The 7,912-nt window shown below is 41.8% G+C and overlaps 1 pseudogene; it reads right to left on the bottom strand.

Annotated features, from left to right (window-relative positions):
- Nucleotides 1–649: 649 nt before the first annotated feature.
- Nucleotides 650–6,541, bottom strand: LOC139396430 (protein ANKUB1-like; annotated as a pseudogene).
- Nucleotides 6,542–7,912: the final 1,371 nt, after the last annotated feature.

Genomic DNA, 7,912 nt, shown 5'->3' on the forward strand with positions numbered 1-7,912 from the left:
CACATAATTGGCCCAGCGTCATCCGGGTTTGGCCATCATTGTAAATAAGAATTTGTTCTTAACTGACTTGTCTAGTGAAATAAAGGTTAAATAAAAATAAACTATTTAAGCTGTCTGCTATGTTGCTGTGTAAATCCACACACTGCAGGGGAATGATGACACATGCTGTACTAACACATCGTCACAGTAGTTGTCAGTTTTGTAACGTAACTAAAGAGTTTGTCAAATACTCTGAAATAGAGTATGTATTATTTTGACACTGCACAGACTCATATGAGCAATAATGATCCACATCTTAATAAAATAGTTTTAAGGCAGGGGGTTGGAGCCTCAATTAGACCCATGTCAAACACTTACAATCACGTACAGTACAATCACATTCAGTACAATCACATACAGCACAATCACATACAGCACAATCACATACAGCACAACCACATAGTCACATTCAGTCAACTAAATGATTCTAAAATAATAATAATTCCATTCACATTTGGCTACTACAAATAGCCAGTGAAATATGATACGTTTTTTGTTACTTGAGAATATTAATTACTGAGAATCCACTGCCTGCCGTTGTAAACTTTCTGCACACAAATCAAACACAGTACTGACTATATCTATAAGCCTCATCCAAAGGAACAAAATTCTAAGTCGTCCGCATTGTTTCAGGCATCATCCGTTCCAAAGTCTCATCTTGTTCACTGTAAAAACAAAAATAAGAGTTCCTTTTTGGACAATTCCAGGTTGTCCCTCCTTGTTTCAGTATGTTTAATCTGCCTAATGACCAGGATCCTGGTGTCTACCCAATGTGCTGAGCACTCCTCCTGGACAGAGTCCGCGCTACATTCAGCTGCTGCAACCATGGTCTCTGTGTGAAGGCACTGTTAGAGAGTCAATCAACCAAAACAAGGTTAGGAGACCAAATCTGTGTCCTAGCATTGTGAAATACTGTATATGTAATGGCCTCAATACATTAATGAAGTGCCCTTACATCCTATCCTCTCCCCATACTGAAACAACTTGTTAGGGTGAACCAATAAGACTGACACTATATACCTTCTAAGCATGATAGTTGGCTCATGATTTGTTTCAGGACTTGTTAGGGTAAACCTATAACAGCTTCTAACCCCAAGTTATAAGACTGCTGAACAATTAATCAAATGGCCACCGGACAAGTTCAACTGTTTTATTATTTGTTACTTAAGTTTATTGGGTAAATATTCTCTTCAACTCTTCTTGAACTGCACTGTTTGTTAAGGGCTTGTAAGTAAAGTATTTCACGGAAAGATCTACACTTGTTGTATTCAGCGCATGTGACAAATAAAGTTTGAGTTGATTTGACTATATACCTTCTAAGCATGATGGTTGGCTCATGATTTGTTTGTACTGAAATCTATTCATTGAGGATAAGGGTATATCATAGGCAGTGATGAAGTGGTAAAACCATTGACTGGTAAATGCTGATTGCCGTTCAGGATTAAAGAAGTAACGCTCCCTCTACTTTCAATGCATCTTCCACAAAAGGTGGGTAAATGCTTGAACAAAGTAAAATAAAAAGTGTGTAAACAGCTTTTACATGTGTCCCCCCCCCCCCCACCACCACTGATTATAGGAGGCTTCTTCTGACAGTATTCACACCTTTCATAAGAAACCTCCAGAGAAATATTCATATTCACCGTAGCTGTCATTTAAACTTGGACTAACCTGGCCAAGGCCAAACAGTATATGGGGTTTTCTCTGGGTGTGCGGTCACAGTGGAGAGAAAAGGCCTCCAGTGAGGTGGTGAGTATCTGGGCGGAGTTTGGCGAGGCAAACACAGGTCTGAGATTGGTGTCTCTGGAAATGGGCGGGAGCGGGACTCTGCTCCTCCATTGGTTGCTGTTCTGATCCCCACTCTCATCCTCCTCACATCCCTTCCCTCCACATCCCCTCTTCTTCTCTCTTTCATCCCTCGTGGCCACAGGGTGTAGCTTCGGTAGTTGAAGACGTTTATCCTGGGATGCCAGGGCGCGGAGCGGGCAGGATACATGAGATGGGCAGTTGATGGGGGTCAAACGTCGAGAGGCTGTGGACATCACCCTGATACCCGCCTTGGCCTCACTCCTCCTGGGCTTGGAGGACATCTTGGGGAGGGTGAAGCCGTCCACCAGGACCGTGTCGCCCACCCTGGTCCTGAACGGAGCCCTGTTGAGGCCCATGCAGTGCCTGGATGCTGCCCTCCTCTGCCCCAGCCTCACCCAGCCCTTTATCTGGAGGTATGTCCGCATGGGCAGGGCCATACCTGGGAGGACCACCACAGAGCACAGCTTGGTGGCCAGGTGACTCACACACTCCCTGTGGCCGTACTGAAGGGCGATCCTCAGGGGGTCACGACCCTGGGGATCCCGACAGGCAAGGGTCAGAACGCTGCTGGCGATAATGAGTTTGAGGATGGTGAGCTGGCCTCGTTTGATGTAGGCGACAGCGGGACACTTGGCGACGTCGGGGTGGGCCGTCTGGTGGCACCACTCACGGTAAGGGTGAACCCCCACCGGCTCAATGACACGCACCCCCCTCTCCAGCAGCCAGCTGGCCAGGTCCACGTGGCCCAGAGAAGCAGCGATGTAGAGTGCCACCCGGAGCTGGAACCTGGAATAATACAGAATCAATGTATTTATAACACGTTTCAAGTTTTTTTTTGTCAAGTTCACAAGATACAGTGGGTTATAAAACAGTACAATAAAATGCTTACTTGCAAGCTCTTTCCCACAATGCAGTATTAAATATCAGGGTAAGAGAAAAAAACACGAGAATATAAGCTATATACAGGGTCAGTACTATCATTGTAAACTATATACAGGGTCAGTACCATTATTGTAAGCTATATACATGGTCAGTACTATCATTGTAAGCTATATAAAGGTTCAGTACCATCACTGTTGATAGTAAGTTTATCATACAATTCAGTGTGTAGATGTGTATTCTGACCTCATCACAGGTCTCTCCCTAGACAGATGTCGTTGGACGGTCAGTCTGTGTCCCAGGAAGCAGCCTCTGAGGAACTCCGCCCACCCATCCCAGGTGTCCAACCGTAGAGTAGCCCCTGGGAGACAGAGACACATGCAGGTTGTCCTCCGGGTTTCCATGAACCAAGAATGTGTTCCATACAGTCCATTTGTCTCTATGTTACATCCATAAGGTGTTGAGCCAGAGAACCATTGATGTACTGCACAAGGAAGGCCATACCCAGGTCAATGGCAAAGTCGTGCAGCCGGTTGCAGTCGTAGAGTTGCAGGCCGGTGGGAGAGCTCAGTCTGAAGGAGCTGACGGGAAGCCCACACTGCTGGGACACCAGGGTCATGGGCCTGGCCACAGACGTACTCAGGAGAAACACAGTGCCACAGTGCCAGACAGAAGGTCTGGCTTTGACTATGTCAATGATGGGATGTGTAAGTAAGGAACACAAATAAAAATTATTCTGATGGTTACATTTGTACTTAGATACATAACCACTCTCCTCTGTTTGCAAATCTTCCACAGAACTTTGTGGAACAGAGTGAGTTCTGTCCCTGTCTGGCTCTGGACATGTACCCAGGGACCTCTGTACAACAACACTTCACACTCACGAAGCAGTGTTCTTACTAATCAATCACTCTACCATAACCATGGTCTCGGTATAAAGCAGTGTCCTTACTAACCAATCACTCTACCATAACCATGGTCTTGGTTGAGCAAGGGCAACATTACTTTAAGTCTCAAGCAGGGTGACCTCAACATACTATATTTCACCATACTATATACCACCACACTATACAGTGGGGCAAAAAAGTATTTAGTCAGCCACCAATTGTGCAAGTTCTCCCACTTAAAAAGATGAGAGGCCTGTAATTTTCATCATAGGTACACTTCAACTATGACAGACAAAATGAGAAAAAAAATCCAGAAAAATCACATTGTAGGATTTTTAATGAATTTATTTGCAAATTATGGTGGAAAATAAGTATTTGGTCACCCACACCTACTACTATTTTATTTTACCTTTAGGCAAGTCAGTTAAGAACAAATTCTTATTTTCAATGACGGCCAAGGAACAGTGGGTTAACTGCCTGTTCAGGGGAAGAACGACAGATTTGTACTGTGTCAGCTCGGGGGTTTGAACTTGCAACCTTCCAGTTACTAGTCCACCGCTCTAACCACTACGCTATATCACCATACTATATACACCATCACCATATCACCATACTATATATTACCACACTCTATATCACCATAATATATATAATGATACTATATAACCATACTATTTAACCATACTATATAACCATACTATTTAACCATACTATATCACCATACTATATATCACCACACTATATATCACCATACTATATATCACCACACTATATATATCACCACACTATATATATCACCATACTATATATCACCACACTATATATCACCACACTCTATATCACCATAATATATATATAATCATACTATACAACCACACTATTTAACCATATTATATATCACCACACTCTATATCACCATAATATATATATAATCATACTATACAACCACACTATTTAACCATATTATATATCACCATAATATATATCACCATGCTATATATATCACCATACTATATATCACCATACTATATATCACCACACTATATCTGAAACACTTTATGTTAATGATAGTATGAAGCTGTTTCAAACAATAGCCAGCTCACTTTGATATGCATTTTCAAGCACGGGTAGAAACAGCTAGGTGTTCGGCTGGTACCTTCAGCAGGCAGCAGATGGCACTGCTAGGGGTGATGCTAACATCTGTCAGGACCCAGCTGATGTCCCACACAGACACCCATTATGGAGCGTGTTCCACCCAGACAGATGTCAATGTTTACCATACAATAATTGTAAAAGTGTCCAATTGTGTACAATTAAGAAATAAGGCCCAAGGAGGTGTGGTATATGGCCAATATACCACGGCCAAGGGCTGTTCTTAGGCACAACGCAATGCGGAGGTATATTGGCCATATACCACAAACCCCCAAGATGACTTCTTTTTTTTTCTTCTCCATTTTAATGGTATCCAATTGGTAGTTACAGTCTTGTCCCATTGCTACAACTCCTATATGGACTTGGGTGCACACATATAGAAGGTGCACACATGGGGAGCATTTTTAGTAGCCTAGGGTCCGGGAAAGTGTTGGCCTTTTTAAAACCGCATTTCGTGCAATTCTACATCCTTTTACATGACTGGAGACTTTGGCATTATCTTTTTTTAATTCGCACAAATGATCGAAATGGCAGGCTACTTTGACACTGACAAACTTAGTATCTGAGATCAATAAAAACGACCTTGTCTTGAATCCATCAATAGCCTATAGGCCTAGGTTTGTGGAGAAACATATAGTAGGCTACAATATGAGGAGGAAATTAGTCCTAAAAATGCTTTCCAGTTTCACTGACTCACCCAATGATGCGCAGCTCACTCGCTGGAGATTGTCGATGCGCTCGTGTCAAAAGCCTATCTCTCCCTCTCTCTGTTTTGTAAAACAATGTTTGGGAGTTGATCAAATATTTTGGTAGTCTACAGCATAGTCTTATCTTTTCAGCAAGAGTCATTGCTTTTCAACCTGTGTTTTCCCTCGATTGTATTTTAAATATTGCAAAAGGCCTGTTTTGTCTGCGTGCTGTTTTTTCACTGACAGATTTGCCTCGCGTTCCCGACTGTAGGCTATTCTTTGTTATTGGGCTACAATCCGCAGCTAGGCTATTTAAAAAAAAGGGGCCATTGGTCCTCTGTAGCTAAATTATAGGGTTTCTCATGACGTATTAGGCTATTCTGAATGATTTAATTTATTTCTGAACAGACAGCAGTAATTCCGTAACTTTAGAAAATTCCTCCAGAACCCTTCATGCAGCTATGAGGAAACTATTCTATTCTATAAGGAAACAAATGATGAAGTGCAACTCTGGAGAGATGAGGGGGCAGGATAATTGACGAAGAGGCAACTCGAATGAACTTTGATCGCTTTTATTATAATTGTTACATAGCAAAAAGTGAAAATTATTTTTCATGGCACGAGAGGTAACGGATTCGACCAAATAGGTTCCGGAACAAAACAGTCCAGAACGGAACGGTGCCGGATCCTGTTCTGGCATGATCCTGCTCAAATTAAGCACTGATTTGAAGTACCTAGGCCTCTACCTGCTGAGTATAAAGATTATTAAACTAGATTCAGTGGGCTTGTCATTCACAGTACTGATGAAAAAGCAAGTATATTTGATCTAAATGTGGATATACGAGGACATCTAGTGGTCACCTGATTTTTTAAAAATCATGCAAGCTATCTTTGCACTAGCATGCGATGCCATATATTTGACGCAGGTATTTATTATTCAACAAGGATAGTCATTGACCCGGACAAAATATAATTGTATGAGCTATGCCTCTGTGTACCGGCGTTGTTGTACCCCTCTACTATCTGGCTTGGTGGGGCGATCTCGTTCTGCATGCCTGCTTCACTGAGATACAATGTGTCGTCATGCATTTGTGCATGCACGCTGTTAACGGTCATACCCGTCTTGCTAGCTCATTTAGCTAGCTCATCAACCAGTATTTTATTCGCTTTTTCTGCACGATAGCACTTATTAAAGCCTTGAAACTCATGGGGACCTCACTGTTACCACGGGTCATCGAGCTATCCCTTATTTGGCAGCAGGGTTGCATCGGTTTCCACTGGATTTGACAGCTTGTTAGGCTGGCTAACTAGGTAGCTAATTCGCTAACGCGAACTGTTTATCACGTAGCAGCCTATGCTGACTAGCGTCGCTAGCAACTAGCTAACATGGATAAAGTCTAGTCGTGGGTCCACAAAAATCAAAACAAATGGTACTGTAGTAGCTATTTATGTTGTTGTTGTTTAATGACATTGCGAATATAATATTTTTTGACATTTAACTACCGGTATGTATCTAATCCGGTTTCGGCATGAGCAAAGTATTAATCGCAAATTCCAGCACTAACGGATATCGGGAAACAGAAATAAGACACCCGGTCACGAATGCGAAGCCACGCCCTAAAATAACATGTGACCACAAGGCGTTTGTGACACATTCATGCGTTCCAACTTTGTCTTAATTGTCTGTAGGTTCTAAATTGCTTATGAGCTTAATACTAGCAACAAAACAGATTACATTCCTTAAAATGATTTTGCCAGATGGAAGAAAATAATAAGGTAGGCCTAAACTGTAATAAGATATACCTTAAAGACTGCTTGTGTTTAATCCTGAATCCAGTTGCCCCTCTTGTACTGGGATAAAACAATAGGGAACCCATGAACCTTATGCAGGAGTACATGTGTTTTGTAGACACACCTGGGTTTTAAACTGGCTGAGGTAAACATTTTAGAAAGCCTGGGTTTTTAAATCCCGGTGAAAGCAGATATGACAAGGTTTGTCAATGTCATGTTGCCCTTTTATTTAGATGAAACTAGCGAAAATGATCATTTTTCTTCTCTTAATCCACATTTTCTAGCAAAAAAACATGTTCATGCTTTAGGGCTGGTGGCTCCATACATATTGGTCAAATGTAAAGTGTGTGTGTGTGTGTGTGTGTGTGGGGGGGGGGGGGGGGGGGGGGGATATAACAAAAATATATTCAGTGTTAATATCAAAGTCATTCCAAGGGGTAGGTTTGACAAAGCAAATGAGATGTAACAGCTATTGTTTCAATTCAACTAATAGACAAGGCATACAGTATGGGCCTAGTGTCTCAAGCTTTGGTTGATTTCAAATTGAATCTTCCAAGTTAATCATTCACAATTTGGATTCACGTCTCCATCTCAACCAAAAATCTAAGTTAAAGAATAGGACTAAATTGAATCAAACTTTATTTAAAGTGTATTTAAAGTTTGATTTGA

This window comes from Oncorhynchus clarkii, unplaced genomic scaffold, assembly GCF_045791955.1.
Source record: "Oncorhynchus clarkii lewisi isolate Uvic-CL-2024 unplaced genomic scaffold, UVic_Ocla_1.0 unplaced_contig_3422_pilon_pilon, whole genome shotgun sequence".
Classification (NCBI taxonomy): Eukaryota; Metazoa; Chordata; class Actinopteri; order Salmoniformes; family Salmonidae; genus Oncorhynchus; species Oncorhynchus clarkii.